The 19372-nt window shown below is 44.8% G+C and overlaps 1 protein-coding gene across 1 annotated transcript in view; it reads right to left on the bottom strand.

Annotated features, from left to right (window-relative positions):
- Positions 1-2453: 2453 nt before the first annotated feature.
- The window catches only part of dpys (dihydropyrimidinase), a 225793-nt gene continuing 208874 nt past the window's right edge, over positions 2454-19372 (bottom strand). Inside the window, exons 10-11 of the transcript XR_013498353.1 lie at positions 5502-5585; positions 2454-2525 (exon numbers count right to left, since the gene is read on the bottom strand). The gene's annotated coding sequence lies outside the window, so the exon portion shown is untranslated. The remainder of the gene's footprint in view (positions 2526-5501; positions 5586-19372) is intronic.

Raw genomic sequence — 19372 nt, 5'->3', positions numbered from 1 at the left:
TCTCCATCAATCTCCTCTCAACTTCCTCTGCCCTAAAGAGTATAGTAAGAAATCTCACAACAGCAGGTTAAAATCCAACAGGTTTATTTGGAATCACGAGCTTTTGGAGTACTGCTCCTTCATCAGGTGAGTGGACACTCACCTAATGAAGGAGCAACGCTCCGAAAGCTCGTGATTCCAAATAAACCTGTTGGATTTTAACCTGGTATTGAGAGACTTCTTATTGTGCCCACCCCAGTCCAATGCCAGCATCTCTATATCATGGCTACTAAAGAGTATAGGTTCAGATTTGCAAAGCTATTCTTACAACTGAATCTTTCATTTCAGAAACATTCTCACAAATCTTTTTCTGCATCCTCTCCAATGCCTTCACATCCTTTCTTAAGTTTGGCACCCAGAATTGGTCACAATACTCTAACTGGGTTTTTTTAAAAAGACTAACCACAACTCATTGCTTTTGGGATAGGCTTTGCTGGCTAGGCCAGCATTTGTTGTCCATCCCAATTGCCCTTGGTGATGAGATGCATTCTTGAACTGTTGCAGGCCATGTGGTGTAGGTACACACATGTGCTGTTAGGGACAGAGTTCCAGGATTTTGACCCAGCAACAGTGGAGGAATGGCAATATATATCCCTGACTCCTATAAAGGTGTGTTTTCAGTCCAACTAGGGAAAGAGGCATTGCTGGATCTGGTTGGTGCTGGAGAATGAAATGGATCAAGTGGACCAAATGCCTGTGGCCTAATACTTGGACAAGAGTGATCATCGTATCTTGGGGTTTTGGAGAGGAACAATCTAAAGTCAACATTTCCAAAAAGAGTGATAAATTCAATGAGATGAATGGGAACTTAGGCAGGGCATTATGGAAACAAAGGCTGACAGGAAAAATGATAACAAAACAATGTGTGACAATGAGGACGGCATGGTGGCACAGTGCCACGGTGGCAAACTAAGAAGAACCACAAAACTATGAATGAAAAGGCTTGGAAGGGATGGTGCACCCAGATTTTGTCAGTCTTGAGCTACCTCCACTCCTGTGATCCTCCCATCATCCATGGCAACCTGACTTGTGACATCATATTCATCCAGCATAATGGTCTTATAAAAATTGGGTCTGTCGCACCTGATACAATTGACAGCCATGTGAAAACATGCAGAGAAGAGAAGAACCTGCACTTTTCTGCTCCAGAATATGGAGCTGTAGCAAATGTGGCACAGGTGGCACTGCTGCCTCACAGCCCCGGGAACCTGGTTTGATTCCCGGCTTGGGTCAGTGTGTGTGGAGTTTGCACATTCTCCCCAAGTCTGCGTGGGTTTTTCCAAGAACTCCGGTTTCCTCCCACAGTCCAAAGATGTATGGGTTAGGTTAATTGGCCATCCTAAATTGCCCCTTAGTCTCTTGGGAAGCGTAGGTTAGACAGATTAGCGGGGTAAATATGTGGGGTTGCGGGGATAGGGCCTGGGCGAGATTGTTGCCGGTGCAGATTCTGTGATTGTTTGATAAGAAGGGGATGTTTCAGGTAGAGGATAGGTACATTCCAACAAGAGGGAAAGGGAGAGAAATCAGTCCAGGGTTGATGAAGGATATAGGGAGTGTGATTAAACAAAATATCAGGCAAATTCTTCAAATTCAGAGTCAGGCCAAATACAGTAAACTAAGCGAGGAAGTGAAGGGAAAAATAAGACTGGCAAAAAGCAAATATGAGAAGAATATGGAAATATAAAGGGAAACCCAAAAATCTTCTACTGGCATGTAAATAGTAAGTAGGTAGTAAGGGGCTGGGTAGGCTGGCCTATTAGGGACAAAGCAGGTTACTTATGTTCAGAGTACAAAAGCAGGAAAATTATGCTGACACTCTAGTTAAGCCACACTTTAGAAAGGATGCGAGGAGGATTGTTGAGCAAATACAAAGGAGATTTCCCAGAATGATTCCAAAGAGAAGGGAATTTAGCTCCAAAGTTAGGTAAGAGAAGCTGGGTTGTCCTCTTGGAGAAAAGGAGCTTGAGGGGAGATCTGATGGAGATGTACAAGATTATGACCGCTTTGGATAATGTAAACACAGGTCCCATCAGCTGGTAGTGCATGTACAAGGAATAGGCACCTTTTTACAGTGAGTGGTGATGATCTGGAGCTTGATGCCTATGAGAATGGTAGCAGCAGAGATGATTTATGATTTCAAAACTAAATTGAATGGGTGTTTGAAGCGCTGCAGGGATAGGCTGCAGGGTTAGAGCTGAGGTATAGAACGGATTACTCTACAGGCCTTGACACCATGGTTCAAATGGCCTCTGTGTTGTAATGACACTAAGATGTCCAATAGTCAGAGTAACAAAATACACACACAGTTTGGTTAAGTCATTAGAAAATTACCAGTTGATAGAATGTTGATGAAATCTTGGCACACTATCCCAGAAAGTCTCCCAGCATCTTAAAAATCTTCCAACAGCAGACGCGCAGCGAAATCCCAGTTTTAACAAGTGCTTCAAATCCATAACAGCAAATGTTTGCTTCAGCTCAGCTCGTCACTGTTAGGAGAAGGATTTCATTGAAGCCACCAAAATGCCATGCAGCCTCTTTAATGAGTGCAAACAGACTATTAATTGTCAATCAGATCCTTTATGACCTGACAGCTGTTCCTAATTTGGCTTCAAATTCTTTACCAAGTTGGGAAGGATTACAGGAATTGTATTGTGGTTGTTTAATGTACAGTTGATGTGCTATTAGTGACAGACACAAAGAATACATTTTATAGATTAATTGCAGAAGCTTTCGGTTAATAATGTGATGTTAGTGTACCTTTAAGAATTTTTTTTAAAAATCATGTTCTCTGCAGTTGTAAGCAGGCCTTTTGGGTTTCAGTGTTGCTGGGCCGGCTGCCAGGAGTCCTTTTATCACTGTTTCAAGGGCTTAAATAGGGTTTTGTTTCACCCTGGGCCTCAGGTACTTTCTGGGATTGTTTTATGAACCTGCATTGTTGGGGGCAAGATTGGTTGGCAGGTCATGTATTTTGGACATTGTTTTCTTAATAAATTTAAGGTTTCACTTTCTGTTTGGCTACTGGCTTCAGTTTAATTTAGAAGGGAGTAGACTTCAGACCAAAAGCAGTGTTTCTCTCTCTCCCTGGTGTTCTGGGAAGCTGTTCTGACTTCAAAACTGTTCTGGGTGTATCCAGAGGGCTGCTAGAAGTTACACGGCTGAGAAGTCAAGATTTCAATTCTCCAACCAATGGACTCAGTTCCAATATCACGTAAGCATTAGTCTTTGCTGTGTTAAACCTGCGGAAGGGGTCTTATCTATGGGAAGTTTTGTTTGATTGGAACATTTCAGATGTATTTGTTAAGAGTTATACATTATCATGGTTGTTTTGTTTGTAATTAATAAAAGTTATTGCTAATTTTCTTTCTAAATATGTCATTTGTATTCTTAAATAAACTTTATTTGATAAAAACTCCCTAGTGGGTCATTTGAATCATACCTGAAGTGAAACATATCATGCTTACCCTAGCCAAATGCAAACTTTATGATCCAGGAAGATTTCATAAAACACTTGAGTTTCTGACCTGAATTATAACAAACTAAAGGAATAAGTTTTTAGTGTGAAAATTACTGCTTTATAAAATGAAGTTTTTTTAAAAATCCATGAATTGTTTAAGTTGAGTAAATAATTAAAACAAAGGATAGATCTTTGGTGAGATCTGTTCCCACTGATGATGCATCTCTGCCACTGGTTTCCCAGCAGCATTTATTGGGAAATCCCACTGAATGGTGGAATCAGAAGATCCCGTTGTCGGCCAACAGCGCGCCACCTCCTGCCACCAAGAAACATATCGGGGGGCAGAGAATCCCACCTCTTGACTTCATGTGTTAGTGTAAAATTGGTGATACCAAGTGATGGGTGATAAGGCAGCTCCTTTTTTTTGTACCAATTATTTATTCAGGTTTCAAAGGAGCTAGCATAACGGAGAAAAGATCGTGCCAACAAATTGGTTCAGCGCTCTCATTGAGGATGAGGGGTACCTGATGCCACCCAGTTAAAATCCCGATATCTAAACCTCAAACAAACAGGGCATAGTACAGCGTTTAACAGTTTGATGTAAAATGCATCTCTACTTCCATCCTGAGCTTTACCAAACAGCAATTGCTGCAAATACAATATATTGACAAACATGTTCTGCTGCCATCTATTTCTGCAAATTATTCTACTTCAGAAAAAGCTGCTTTACTTGCAGAAGTGAAATGGTGATGTGGTTTGTGGAATTTAGGACTTTTCCCCATTTGTTGTTTATTAGCTATAATTTGGTTTTGATATGTTTTTACATGCATGGCTTTCACACTACACAATAGGGTTACATTCCCTCAGGGTTTCTCACCACTGTTTTGACAAATATTTGAAGGAAACCCCATTTGTGATTGTAAATAGGCTTTTTGCCAAAGTTTGCACGGTGGAAAGAGATAAATGCCAAAGGAATTCATTCCCCCAGTAACTCCAATAGTTGCTGTAGGGGTGTTTGAGGCAATTCAGTGTCTACAACATCATGATGAGGTGATCACCAATGTGTCAGATCAGCCTTCAGCCAATTGAGGAAAAAGATATTTGAGGACCAGGATCTCAAACTCAAGACTAAGGTCATGGTTTACTGTACAGCAGTAATACTCGTGCTTCCTCCTGTATGCTTCAAAAACTTGGTGAACCTACTGCAGATAGCTCAAAATACCACCGGTAGTGCCTTCACAATATTCTCCAAATCTGTTGGCAGGAAAGTTGATGCAACATCCTTTCTCAGGCTAACTTGCCCAGCATTGAGGTGCTAATCGGTCAAAGCTAGCTGTGCTGGGCAGGACATGTCACTTGTGTGCTTGACACCAAAATCACAAAGAATCTTCTTTACTCGGAACTCTGCCACAGGAGGAGATTCCTAAGGGAAGAAGAGACCCTAAAATTATTCCTGAAGAGCCAACTCATGGAAGACCCTGGCCTGTGATCAACCAGGATGGAGAGTGCTTTCCCAGAGCATTGCATTCCCGATGCTCTGGGAAAACACTGACCACGTCATTAGACATGTGCAGAGGCACAATCAAGGCATTGGAGAGCAGGCAAATTTCTAGAATAGGCTTTCAGCCAGACTCAGAGGGAACAATATTTTATGAAGAGGTTGGGAGAGTGAGGCCAACATGGAAGCTCTGTTGGTTTTGTGGGGAGTGGGGGAGAAAGAGGCCAATGATTGGGAGAGGTAGTGAAAAGTTGGCAATGGAGTTATTGGAGGCCAAAGGCTTCTCTGAGAGGCTGGGATCCACTTGCCCCTATGTTCTGTGAATTATCGCCTGGCAAGTCTGACTCGACATGGATGTAACTATTCCCCTATTCAGGAATAAATTGTGATTTGAGTCTTGATGGAGTTACCTAGTTCTGATCTGTATCTGCTGCAATATTGGAGGCACTTGCAATGGCATGTGCAAAAGACAATGGGTCAATTTGCAGTCAAAAACACACTATTTTTTACCCTGGTTTCTTTCCACAGGTGTTTGTAGATTTGAGTGGCAACTTTATGTCTTTAGGATCCAACACAGTATCCTCTAGAAGGGACCTGTGACATGAGTGCAGGGTAAGAAACTGAATGATTCTTCAACCAATCAGTTCAAAGAATCCTTACCTTGAGGCATGCAGAGTCCACACCAGGAAGTTTAAAGTAGATTTTAAAGAACAATGGAAAACAAGATAGAAGGAAAGAAATATAGAATTTAGACAGCCAAGTGACGGATAGAAAAAACATATTATATTGTTTTTTCAAATCTACAGCACCAATTAAATTCTGAGGGAACAAGGCTCCACAATTGTAAAATCCAATCAGTCAGAGAGCTGGTTTGGCAGTAATTATGACTTACCACATAGCTAAATTTTCACTAAAACCTAAATGCACCAGCTGTAACATTTTCTACAATGTTTAGTTGATTAATAATGGGTAAGTATCACAATGTCATGTCCTTTTGTGGATTTCAGTGCTCACTCCGTCAGCGAGATACTATTATAGCATAGATTCTGGGTGAGCAGAGTAAGTCAAACTGCAACTTCCAAATTTTCACCTTTACCTGTTCATGTGTGTACTCCAGAAGCTGCAGTCTGATTTGTTCCACAATAACGATCACCATAGTCAGCCTCAGCTGTTATTTTCAACTTGAGGTTTGGGGCACAAAATTCAGTTATCATGTATGTCAAGGAATATAGATGGATACATTCTCTGGACATGCTATCATATATGTAGATAGTGGGCAGCATGAGTAAACTCTGGATTGTAAGGAGTACACGATCCTCCAATCGGAGCAACTGACAACATTGAACCCAAGAAAATATCAATGGCAGATCCAAATTTGATTACAAATATTGTGGAATTTATTACTTTTATAGTTAATGCTAACCCTCTGGGCTACATAAATACACAGACAGTGTAGGGTTTTTTAATATATATAGATCCTCCGATTGGAGGATCTTGCACTCCTTACAATCCAGTGTTTACCCATGCTAGCCCCTATCTACATATATGATAGCATGTCCAGAGAATGTAACCATCTAGCCTCCTTGACACTTATGATAACTGAGATACACAGCAGCAAGAATTTAACCTCTGGGTTATCTGTAAGGAAACACATTAAATCAGCAATTTTGAAGTTTGAATCCAAGACTTCCAGGTCAGCAGTGAAAACATTTATAAAAGCTTCTCCAATTTTCTTGGCCTATCTTAACGAGGACCGCATGACATTGCTATGCATTCAGTTCAGAGAACCATCAATTAAACCTAGCTTACTATACTACTGAGCACAAAGAGAAACTACTGGTCAACAAGGACCATGTGCACTAATATCCAATGTTAGAAAGTTAGGGTTATCTTTTCATTACCAAGTTGGGTGGCCCTAGTTGAGAATTTTCCGGACTCGGCAGGTGTGCCTCAATTTAAAGAGCTCCATTACACCCAATTTCAATTCTGGTGAACTCATTGATTCCAGAAGTACCAAGGCTTGGTGAATATCGAGGTGGGTTGATTGTAAGGCCCACCTCGGGTCCCTGGAACGGTTCCAAATGTTTCAGAAGCTGTTAAACCCTCTCGCCCTCACACCATCCCATCAACTTCCCAGACCTTCCAGGCAAGATTATTCCTTCATGTCACTTGAATAATACCCCCCCTGCATCAACTATGGGCAGATCTCAGGAACCACGTGGAAACTAAAAAAAAAATTAAACCCCTAACAATCTCAGAGCTGTCACTCATACAAGCTGGATATTACAAAAATATGGTCATTCTTGAAGCCCATTCGAAGATTTTAAATCCCCTTGTGTTCTAACTGTTAGAAAACCAAACAATCTTCAATTCAGTAACCACAAAGATAACTAATTCTTTAATAGTCTCCTTAAACAGTTGATCAAAATGTGAATACAACAATCCCTCGACCCCTGCTGAAAGTGTATTTGAAGTCTTTGAAATGCAACCAAATTTGAGAAATAACAAAGAACTCTAGAAAAAAATACAATTTTTCCTGCAGTTTTGATAACATACACCAGGTGTCCTGCCAATCAAAGCTGTCCAGCAACTGGTGTTTTTGTAACTGACAGCTTCAGCCTGTTTTATTTTTCCATTTTTAAAGATTTGGAGATTTAAATAGCTTCAGATCATAATAGTTAAACAAACCTTATCCATCCTTCAAGATAGTTTCAGTCTACTCCATAAATTTGAGACTCTAATGCAGGTTAAGGAACAGTGAATATGGGGTCTGTTTGAACTCAACATAATTTCCACGGCCGTACTGAGTTCCGATTTCCTGCCTTTATGATTCACACCCCCATCCCCTTTCCTCTACTAGTAAATTGGGATCTGTCAGAAATGGGGGCGAGATTTCCACATGCAGGACTTCAATGTGGCTAGGGCAATTGAAAATTCAAAACTGACACAGATAAAGTTGTGTTAGCTCAGCACATTAAGGCACAAGAAGCAAGTGAGCAATGAACACCTATCACTGCAGGAATTTCCCAGGGTAGCGTTCTAGGCCCAGCCATCTTCAGTTACTTCATCAATGACTTTCCTTCTAACATAAAATCAGAAGTGCAGATGTTTGTTGACGACTGCACAATATCCAGCACTATTCGCGACTTCTTGGATAATGAAACAACGCATGGCTTAGCAAGCATTTGGGTGTCGGTTGGTAAGTAACAAGTAACATTCACACCAGACAAATGCCAAACAACGACCACCTCCAAAAACAAAGAATCCAATCACCTCACCCTGACATTGAACGGTACTACCACCACTGTATTCATCCCCCAAACTGGGAACATTCTGTGGGATCATTGATGAGAAACCTAACTGGACCAGCCAAATAAATACTGTGGCTTCAAGAGCAGGGAATCCAGGAATCCTGCAGTGAGCAGCTCCGTTCCAGACTCCCCAAAACCTGTCCACCATCTGCAAGATAGAAGTCAAGAGTGTAATGGAATATTCTCCACTGCCCAGGATGAATGCAGCTTGAACAAAGCAACCAACATAATTGGCACCCCATCCGTCACTTTACTCATTCACTCCATCCATCACGGGCACTCGGCAGTAATGTGTACAATCTGCAACATAAAGGACATCAACTCACCAAGGTTTCATCAACAGCACTTTCCAAATCCACAACCTCTAACACCTGGAAGAAAAGGGGTAGGAGATGCTTAGGTAGGAGACTGAATGGCCTATTGGTGTCCGTATGTTCATATTCACCCTCTAAAATCTCATGGAAGTGATCAATATTCAAATGTAAGTCTTTTCTCCAGAATTTATGAGAACCAAGACCAATTGTGGTCCCTAGCACCAATCTGGGTGGATGAGCTGATTCAGCACAGGTCTGTCTTAGATTCTGTTCAATAGTTGCTGCAGCTATTGAAGAAACTGAGATTAAGAAACAAAAGAATCAGCAAGAATGTTCCAAAATTACTGTGCGTAATAATGCTGAGCTAAAACAAAATATAGGAAAATAAATTTCACTGATTTCTGTTAATTCTTCACATTGACACAGGTGCTGAACCAACACTTAACTGAGGGCAGCTGCCTGCAGGGTCATTGCATCAAAGTTCATTTGCTGAAAAGAATGAGTTGATTTACTGAAATGCGGCCTATTTTTTGTGCCAGTTAGGGACCTCCCGGTTAAGGTGTGCACTGCTTGCACAGTGTTGATTCTAGGCCCAGGGATGAGTCCAGGATGCAAATCAAATGTCAAAACAATCAAAATCCAGGCATCAGTAAATGAGAAAAAAAGCACACGCCTAAAAATAAAAAGGATGCTCCAGTACAAAATAGTACGTACATGTACTAATTAATTGTGGAAAGAGGGTAAAGTGTCCAAGGGACAATTTTCTTCCTCCTATTATAGTGCCAAATGATATTTTTTTCGTGGTTTTACTTTCTTGCTTTTTGGCTCTTCTCAGATCCTGTAAGAATGGGATTAAATGACAAAACCACTACCCCTTTTCCTTGACCCTTGCTGCAATTCAGCCTCTACCTGGTGTGCCTAAGGAAGTGGCATGTTTCCTCCTTTTTTAAATTAGAGTCACATGTTCACTCCATTCCAGGTGCTCTCCCCATTGTTTCTATCTAGCCTTACATGATGAACACTAATCAGGTGTTCAAATATGATGGTGCAGAAATTATCTGAAGTAAAACAAGTCCAATTAAACAATTGTAGTGCAACAGATCCTAATTCATCTAGCACAGGTGCTTATTTCTTCAGCTTGCATCCAGTGGCTGAAATAGATCTATTGAATGCCATTGTGATGAGAGAATGCTGAGTAAGTGTAAACCTAATGAACGGGCATATCTGTAATAAAATGCAGCTGGTTGGAACTTATGAGTACTTGATATCCTAAGGCAGAAACTGTTAAATCTTCACAGCGAACACAATAGTTTATAATTGGACAAAATGGTAAATTCCAAGTCATAAAAAATGAACACTATCCTGCTTTGAACAGTGTTAATTTAAATGCTTCATTCATTACCTTGGCCTTCACAGTAAAACACCATTTGAGAAGTTTTACAGTGTACAGTATGTAACATCATAAACCCTTCTTTATTTTGTTATGTATTACAGAGGGTGGAACTATTGGCTCCTCATCAAGGTGGAAGTTCAGCAGTTCATGAACCAAGCCACAGAGCTCTTTGTTATCACCAATAAATAAAAGCAAGTTTGGGGAAATAGGAATAAAAGCTGAAAGTACTGGACTTGTGTGGCAGCATCTTTGGAAAGTGAAAAAGTTAACCTTTCAGGTAAACGACCTTTCACAGAACTGGGAAAGTTTGGGATGTAACAAATTTTCAGCAAGTACAGACCTAGGTAAGGGATGGGTGATAGAATAACAAAAATAGTTAGTTAGGTAGTGTGTATTTTGCCTTTATTTTTCAAGTCGTTTTTTTTCTTTTCTTAATTTTAAACTGGAGGTGGGCTGCTAAGGAGTCTAGGAAGGGTTTTTTTAAGCGCGCGAAGTATAAAAGGTAGGCTGCAGTATACAGTGTCGGGAGCGGGCAGTGGAGTGAGCAGGGAGCAGAGTGTGAGCTATAAGGGCTTTGGCTCACAGGGCTTTGGGGGACAGGATGAGCAGGGGTGAGTTTTTTCATATTTACTTTTCTCTGTGTACCTTGGTATAAAGGGTCAAATATGAGTGTGAAGCCAGTGTGTTGTTCCCAGTGTAGGATGTGGGAGGTCCTGGAGGCACCTGGCCTCCCGGACATCCACATCTGTGAGGGGTGTGTCGAGCTGCGGTTCCTGAGGGGCCGTGTTAAGGAGCTGGAACTGCAGCTCGAGGATCTTAGGCTGTTAAGGGAGAATGAGGAGGTGATGGACAAGAGCTATCAGGTGGTCACACCAGGGCCATGGGAGGAGGCCAAGTGGGTGACGGCCAGGAAGGGTAAAGCTCAGGTGATTGAGAGCACCCCGGTGGATGTGCCCCCACACAACAAGTACTGCTGCCTGAGTACTGTTGGGGGGGACAGCCCGCCTGGGGGAAGCAGCAGTGGCAGTGTCTCCGGAGTGGAGTCCGGCCTTGTAACTCAGAGGGCTAAGGAAAAGAGGAGGAAGGCAGTGTTAATCGGGGACTCAACAGTAAGAGGGTCGGACAGGCGTTTTTGCGGAGGCAGGCGGGAGTCTCGGATGGTGGTCTGCCTCCCTGGGGTCGGGATCCAGGATGTCGCTGGTCGACTCCCAGAAATCCTGAGGGGGGAGGGAGAGGAGCCAGAGGTAGCGGTACATATTGGTACCGCTGATGTGAGAGGGAAGGGGTCATGAAAAGAGAATATAGGGAATTAGGGAGACAGCTGAGAAGGAGGAATGCAAAGGTAGTAATCTCAGGATTGCTGCCTGTGCCACAGGAAAGTGAGAGCAGGAATGGAGTGAGGTGGAGGATGAATGTGTGGCTGAGGGACTGGTGCAGGGGGCAGGGATTCAGGTTCCTGGACCATTGGGACCTCTTTAGGGCCAGGTGTGACCTATACACACAAAACGGGTGGCACTTGAATCCCAGGGGGACCAATATCCTGGGAAGGTTGGCTAAGGCTACTGGGGAGAGTTTAAACTAGATAGGTTGGGGGGAGGGGATCAAGACAGGGTGACTGGGAGCGAGGAAGTTAGCTCGCAAACCGAGAAGGGTTATAGACAGTGCAAGAGGGAGGATGGACGGGGGATAGAGAAGGGGAGAGCTCAGACCAAAGGATTGAGATGTGTTTATCATAGAAACCCCACAGTACAGAAAGAGGCCATTTGGCCCATCGAGTCTGCACCGACTACAATCCCACCCAGGCCCTACCCCCATATCCCTACATATTTACCCACTAATCCCTCTAACCTACGCTCTCAGGACACTAAGGGCAATTTTTAGCATGGCCAATCAACCTAACCCGCACATCTTTGGACTGTGGGAGGAAACTGGAGCACCTGGAGGAAACCCACGCAGACACGAGGAGAATGTGCAAACAGCACACAGACAGAGACCCAAGTCGGGAATCGAACCCAGGTCCCTGGAGCTGTGAAGCAGCAGTGCTAACCATTGTGCTACCGTGCCGCCCTTTGATTTACTTTAATGCCAGGAGTATAGTGAATAAAGGGGATGAGCTCAGAGCGTGGATTGATGCCTGGAAGTGTGATGTGGTGGCCATTACGGAGACTTGGATGTCTCGGACAGGACTGGATACTCCAGATGCCGGGATTCAGGTATTTCAGGAAGGACAGGGAGGGAGGCAAGAGAGGGGGTGGAGTGGCACTGCTGATCAGGGATAGTGTCACAGCTGTAGAGAAGGTGTATGCTGTGGAGGGATTGTCTACAAAGTCTCTGTGGGTGGAAGTTCGGAGTGGGAAGGGGTCGATCACTTTGCTGGGAGTTTTCTAAAGGCCGCCCAATAGTAACAGGGAGGTGGAGGAGCAGATAGGGAAACAGATCCTGGAGAGTTGCAATAATAGCAGAGTTGTTGTGATGGGAGACTTTAACTTCCCAAACATAGATTGGAATATCCCTAGGGTAAGGGGATTGGATGGGGAGGAGTTTGTTAGGTATGTTCAGGAGGGTTTCCTGACACAGCATGTGGACAAGCCTACAAGAGGAGAGGCTGTACTTGATCTGATACTGACCAATGAACCTGGACAGGTGTCAGATCTCTCGGTGGGAGAGCATCTTGGGGATAGCGATCATAACTCTATCTCCTTTATGCTTGAATTGGAAAAAGAGAGGATCAGGCAAGCTAGGAAAGCGTTTATATGGAGTAACGGGAAATATGAAGACATAAGGCAGCAAATTAGAGGAGTAAATTGGAAGGAGGTATTCTCAGGGAAATCTACTGAAGAGAGGTGGCAGTTTTTCAAGGAATCTCTGCCTAGAGTTCTACAGGACAACGTTCCGAGGGAGGAGTTGGTAAGTTAAAGGAACCGTGGTGCACGAAAGCTGTGCGGGACCTAGTCGAGAAGAAAAGGAAAGCGTACAAAAGGTTCAGAGAGCTTGGCGAAGATAGGGATCCAGATGAGTATACGGCGTGTCGGAAGGGACTAAAGAAGGAAATTAGGAGAGCCAGAAGGGGTCACGAGAAGGCCTGGGCAGCTAGGATTAAGGAAAATCCTAAGGCGTTCTATAAATATGTGAAGAGTAAAAGGATGAGACGTGAAGGAATAGGGCCTATAAAAGGTGAAGGCGGGAAAATCAGTACGGAACCAGTAGAAATGGCAGAGGTGCTTAATGAGTATTTTGCCTCGGTTTTCACAGAGGAGAAGAACCTGGGTGGATGTACTGCGGGCTTGCGGTGGACTGAAAAGATTGAGTATGTGGACTTTAACAAAGAGGTTGTGCTGGAATCTTTGAATGGCATCAAGATAGATAAGTCGCCGGGTCTGAATGGGATGTACCCCAGGTTACTGTGGGAGGCGAGGGAAGAGATTGCAGAGTCTTTGGCGATGATCTTTGTGTCGTCGATGGAGACGGGAGAGGTGCCAGAGGATTGGAGGATTGCGGATGTGGTTCCTATTTTCAAGAAGGGGAATATGGATAGCCCAGGAAATTACCGACCGGTGAGTCTACCTCTGTGGTTGGTAAGCTGATGGAGAAGATCCTGAGGGACAAGATTTATGAGCATTTAGAGAGGTTTAGTATGCTCAAGAATACTCAGCATGGCTTTGTCAAAGGCAGATCGTGCCTTACGAGCCTGGTGGAGTTCTTCGAAAATGTGACTAAACACATTGACGAAGGGAAAGCGGTAGATGTGGTTTGTATGGATTTTAGCAAGGTGTTCGATAAGGTCCTCCATGCAAGGCTTCTAGAAAAAGTGAGAGGGCATGGGATCCAAGGGGCTGCTGCCCTGTGGATCCAGAACTGGCTTGCCCAAAGGAGGCAGAGAGTGTGTATAGATGGGTCTTTTTCTAAATGGAGGTCGATCACCAGTGGTGTGCCCCAGGGATCTGTTCTGGGACCCTAGCTGTTTGTCATTTTCATAAATGACCTGGATGAGGAAGTGGAGGGATGGATTGGTAACTTTGCCGACGACACGAAGGTTGGTGGGGTTGTGGATAGTCTGGAGGGATGTCAGAAGTTACAGAGGGACATAGATAGGATGCAAGGCTGGGCGGAGAAGTGGCAGATGGACTTCAACCCAGATAAATGCGCAGTGGTCCATTTTGGCAGGTCAAATGGGATGAAGGAGTACAATATAAAGGGAAAGACTCTTAGTACTGTGGAGGATCAGAAGGACCTTGGGGTCCGGGTCCATAGGACTCTAAAATCGGCCCCGCAGGTGGAGGAGGTGGTTAAGAAGGCGTATGGTGTGCTGGCCTTTATCAATCGAGGGATTGAGTTTAGGAGTCCGGGGATAATGATGCAGCTATACAAGACCCTTGTCAGACCCCACTTGGAGTACTGTGCTCAGTTCTGGTCGCCTCATTACAGGAAGGATGTGGAAAAGATTGAAAGGGTGCAAAGGAGATTTACAAGGATGTTGCCTGGATTGAGTGGCATGTCTTATGAAGATAGGCTGAGGGAGCTCGGTCTTTTCTCCTTGGAGAGACGTAGGATGAGAGGAGACCTAATAGAGGTATATAAGATGTTGAGAGGCATAGATTGGGTGGATTCTCAGAGGCTTTTTCCCAGGGTGGAAATGGCTGCTACGAAAGGACACAGGTTTAAGGTGCTGGGGGGTAGGTACAGGGGAAATGTTAGGGGGAAGTTTTTCACAGAGGGTGGTGGGCGAGTGGAATCGGCTGCCGTCAGTGGTGGTGGAGGCAAACTCAATCGGGTCTTTTAAGAGACTCCTGGATGAGTACATGGGACTTAATAGGATGGAGGGTTATAGGTAGGCCTAAAAGGTAGGGATATGTTTGGCACAACTTGTGGGGCCGAAGGGCCTGTTTTGTGCTGTAGTTTTCTATGTTTCTAAAAGGAAGGTGGGAAACATTAAATGACAAAAAGGATGATGGCATATGGCAAAAGGAGATGATAGTGGGTCAAGTAAAGATCAGAAGGTGGTTGCCTTTCCAGAAGACACCTGGGAATACATTGAGTGAAAGTTCCTGGGGCCACTAAGACACGCTCCTTATCCATCTCAGTGCATGAAGGCACCTTCTTGTCTCCCTGAGGGAAGGGTTCCCAAAGCGAGGTCAAGGTACATTGTCCCCTTCACTCCTGGTGACTGCTGCACTGAGCCCATAGTTAGAGCAGTGGAATGCAGGTCATTCGTGTAGCTCCAGTTCGAACAGTGTTGCACGGAGCTATGTTCAGAGTAGAGGTAAACTGGTTACTTTCTGCACAGTGTGAGGTAACTAGAGTGGCACATGTGGAGCATTGCCATGTCTACACTTGAAGATTTTGATGTCACTGACATAAACAGATAATTTAATGCATGAATACTAACACTGGCCAATGAATGTTCAGAGAATGCTTTATTCATTCCTGAAACTATAAACATCAGGAAGCAGGATAGATCCTGTCTGGGACTATTTAAAGCGGCAAGTTGCAGCTGAAGTGTTTTTTTATTTGCACTGTCACTTGCTTTGCAACAAGAACAGGACATGCAGACGAGGAGGTAGAGGGAACCTGCGAGAAGGGGAAGCAGTAAACTCCTCTTAAAAGACCCAACCCTGAAAGCATCTTCCAGGAACCAGCCCTATGCTGGAATGAACTAGGAGAAATATGTCAAGCGACTACATTTCACTAAGAAGAAAGTAACAGATGTGTATCACTTCCTTCCTGGATTCTCAAACCAGAGGCGGCGCAGTGGTTAGCACTGCTGCCTCACAGCGCTAGGGACCTGGGTTCAATTCTGGCCTCGGGTCACTGCCTGTGTGAAGTCTGACACAGTAAGAAGTCTCACAACACCAGGTTAAAGTCCAACAGGTTTATTTGGTAGCAAATACCATAAGCTTTCGGAGCGCTGCTCCTTCGTCAGATGGAGTGGAAATGTGCTCTCAAACAGTGCACAGAAACACAAAATCAAGTTACAGAATACTGATTAGAATGCGAATCCCTACAACCAGCCAGGTCTTAAAGGTACAGACAATGTGGGTGGAGGGAGCATTAAACACAAGTTAAAGAGATGTGTATTGTCTCCAGACAGAACAGCCTGCAAGTCCAGGAGGCAAGCTGTGGGGGTTACTGATAATGTGACATAAATCCAACATCCCGGTTTAGGCCGTCCTCATGTGTGCGGAACCTGGCTATCAGTTTCTGCTCAGCGACTCTGCGCTGTGTGTCGTGAAGGCCGCCTTGGAGAACGCTTACCTGAAGATCCAAGGCTGAATGCCCATGACTGCTGAAGTGCTCCCCCACAGGAAGAGAATAGTCTTGCCTGGTGATTGTCGAGCGGTGCTCATTCATCCGTTGTCGTAGCTTCTGCATGGTTTCCCCAATGTACCATGCCTCGGGACATCCTTTCCTGCAGCGTATCACGTAGACAATGCTGGCCGAGTTGCAAGAGTAGGTACCGTGTACCTGGTAGATGGTGTTCTCACGGGAGATGATGGCATCCGTGTCGATGATCCGGCACGTCTTGCAGAGATTGCTGTGGCAGGGTTGTGTGGTGTCGTGGTCACTGTTCTCCTGAAGGCTGGGTAGTTTGCTGCGGACAATGGTCTGTTTGAGGTTGCGCGGTTGTTTGAAGGCAAGAAGTGGGGGTGTGGGGATAGCCTTGGTGAGATGTTCGTCTTCATCAATGACATGTTGAAGGCTCCAGAGGAGATGCCGTAGCTTCTCCGATCCGGGGAGACAGACAGACAGACTTCCGTGTCTGCGTGGGTTTCCTCTGGGTGCTCCGGTTTCCTCCCACAGTCCAAAGGTGTGTCGGGTAGTTTGATTGGCCATTGTAAATTGACCCTAGTGTCAGGGGATTAGCGGGGTAAATATGTGGGGTTACGGGAATAGGACCTGGGTGGGATTGTGGCCGGTGCAGACTCGATAGGCCGAATGGCCTCCTTCTGCACTGTAGAGATTCTATGAGAGTGAGAACAGCTCTCTCATTGCTTGCCAAGGACACCAACACCTTTTAATTCTTCACAGTTGTTCCTTCCAGGCAGGAGCTGGTGACATTGACAACATGTTCCAATTCACCATCTAGGGAACCTGAGAGGACCTGATAGGACCCTCTACAGGTGAAAAGTGCATGTCATTCTTTTCACTCTGAGGGAGAAAATCCAATACATTTTTTTATGAATTCATGGGTCACACTAGCTGGCCAGCATTTATTGCCCATCCCTAGTTGCCTGAGGGCAGTTGAGAATCAATCACATTACTGTGGCTCCGGAGTCACATGTAGGCCAGACCAGGTAAGGAGGACAGATTTCCTTCCCTAAAGGATATCAGCGAACCAGATGGGCTTTTCTAACATTCGACAATGGTTCATGGTCATCAGTAGATTCTTAATTCCAGATATTTTTTATTGAATTCAAATTCCACCATCTGCCATGGTGGGATTCGAACCCAGGTCCCCAGAGCATTAGCTGAGTTTCTGAATTAATTGTTTAGTGATAATACCATTAGGCCATAGCCTCCCCATCTCATTCATGACTAATGTTTATGTCTCTATCTCCTCTCGAGCCATCAAATTATGACAAATATGGAGCATGACCACTGGATCTGATATTATGACAAGCCCCAACACTTCTCAATAAGTATATACGATTAGATAAATTACATTATCTTCTTACAAGTGCAAAGCAGATGGATAAATCACCCATGCCACCTTTGTGCTCAGAAAGTTTTATTTTTCCTGCAACCCTGACATCAGTAGCTGAGGTGGAAGCTGTCTGCTCAGGATAATGCTCTGTTGGTTTGGATGACCCGTGACAGGTGTACTCTGGAGGTCTGAGGCCTTGAGGGTCTCTTGCAATGGTGCAGAGGTGCCACCTTAGCATTAGCTGATGGAGTTATTGGAATCAATGGCAGAGATAAAGATGAGAGGCTGCGAACACTGGGGGTATTCTGAGAGGAAGTTCCTGAGGCAGCAAACACATGCTCCTCTTCCATCTCAGTGCGTGAAAGCACCTCCTTGTCTCCCTAAGGGGAGGGCTCCCAAAGGGAGGTCAAGGTACACTGACCCCATCACACCTAGTGACTGCAGCATTGAGCCCATGGTTAGAGCAGTGGAATGCAGCACATATGGACAAAATGCTCAACCTAGGTATCCATGGAGGACACCATGTATCAAATTCTTGAGACGTAGAATCATAGAATCCCTACAGTGCAGGAAGAGGCCATTCGGCCCATCGAGTCTGCACCCACAGCAATCCTACACAAGCCCTATCCCCATAACCCCACATATCTTTACCCCGCTAATCCCTCTAACCTACACATCCAAGGACATGAAGTGGCAATTTAGCATTGCCCCTTCCTGTGCACCTAACCCGCATATCTTTGGACAGTGGGAGGAAACAGCAGCACCTGGAAGAAACCCACGCAGATACGGGGAGAACGTGCAAACTCCACACTGACCGAAGCCAGGAATCAAACCTGGGTCCCTGGCGCTGTGAGGCAATAGTGCTAACCATGTGCCACCGTGCCGCCCATGGACATGGCAGAAACAATGTCCATGCAAAGCTGTACATAATCACTGGCATCGACACCATATTTTCCCCTTGCCTCTACTGCATGTGTAACAGGTTTGCTGTGGCCACAGCCAGGCATTTTTCATCCGCATGGGGCCTGGTCCTCAGCAGTCCTCTAATCATCTAGGGATGCAGCTAATGACAACTTCCTCCAGCTGCTGGAGTGTCTCTGTTCACCAGATTGTCCTCCTGAAACTCAACAAAGTCTCTTTGGACTGTGTGGTTGTATCTGCACAGCGGACATTGCTAATGAGGCAAGTCACTGTGTATCCTCTGAGGCATTGGCTTCTTCATCCCCAGCGGTGTGGTTTTTGGGCTCCTCATGTGACTGTGACTTGGTCCCTGGTTGCAGGTGACTTGTGGAGGACAAAAAGAATCACAGCTGTGATTTTCCCAAAAAATGACTAAATGTCATAACTCCGAGAGACCGGTGCAGACCGGACCGCATTCAGCCCACAATTAATCATTTTTTTGAGGGAGTGGTGAGTTGTGCGAAGGTTCCCGGAGGGGCAGAGCCTAAACATGCCAGTAAGCCTGGCTGTAAAATTATTTGCAACATGTTGGAAGGGTGTCCTGATCTCACAGTGCACTGGGAGAACCCCCATCCCCTCGCCCCATTAGACATGAGATTCCACCCTCAGCGGTGGATTGTTTCCCCATCCCCTCCTCGACACAGATTGGACATTGTAGCCCTCCCAATGGGTCCCCCTTCATGACCCCTGACATGCCCCCCCCCCTTTCATGATCTCCGCTGAATAGCCCCCATTCAGGCCCTCCTTGGTATTGCCTGTGT

This window comes from Mustelus asterias, chromosome 7 (assembly GCF_964213995.1).
Source record: "Mustelus asterias chromosome 7, sMusAst1.hap1.1, whole genome shotgun sequence".
Taxonomy (NCBI): domain Eukaryota; kingdom Metazoa; phylum Chordata; class Chondrichthyes; order Carcharhiniformes; family Triakidae; genus Mustelus; species Mustelus asterias.
Note: the sequence above shows the minus strand (reverse complement) of the source record. Positions and strands in the feature narration are given on the sequence as shown.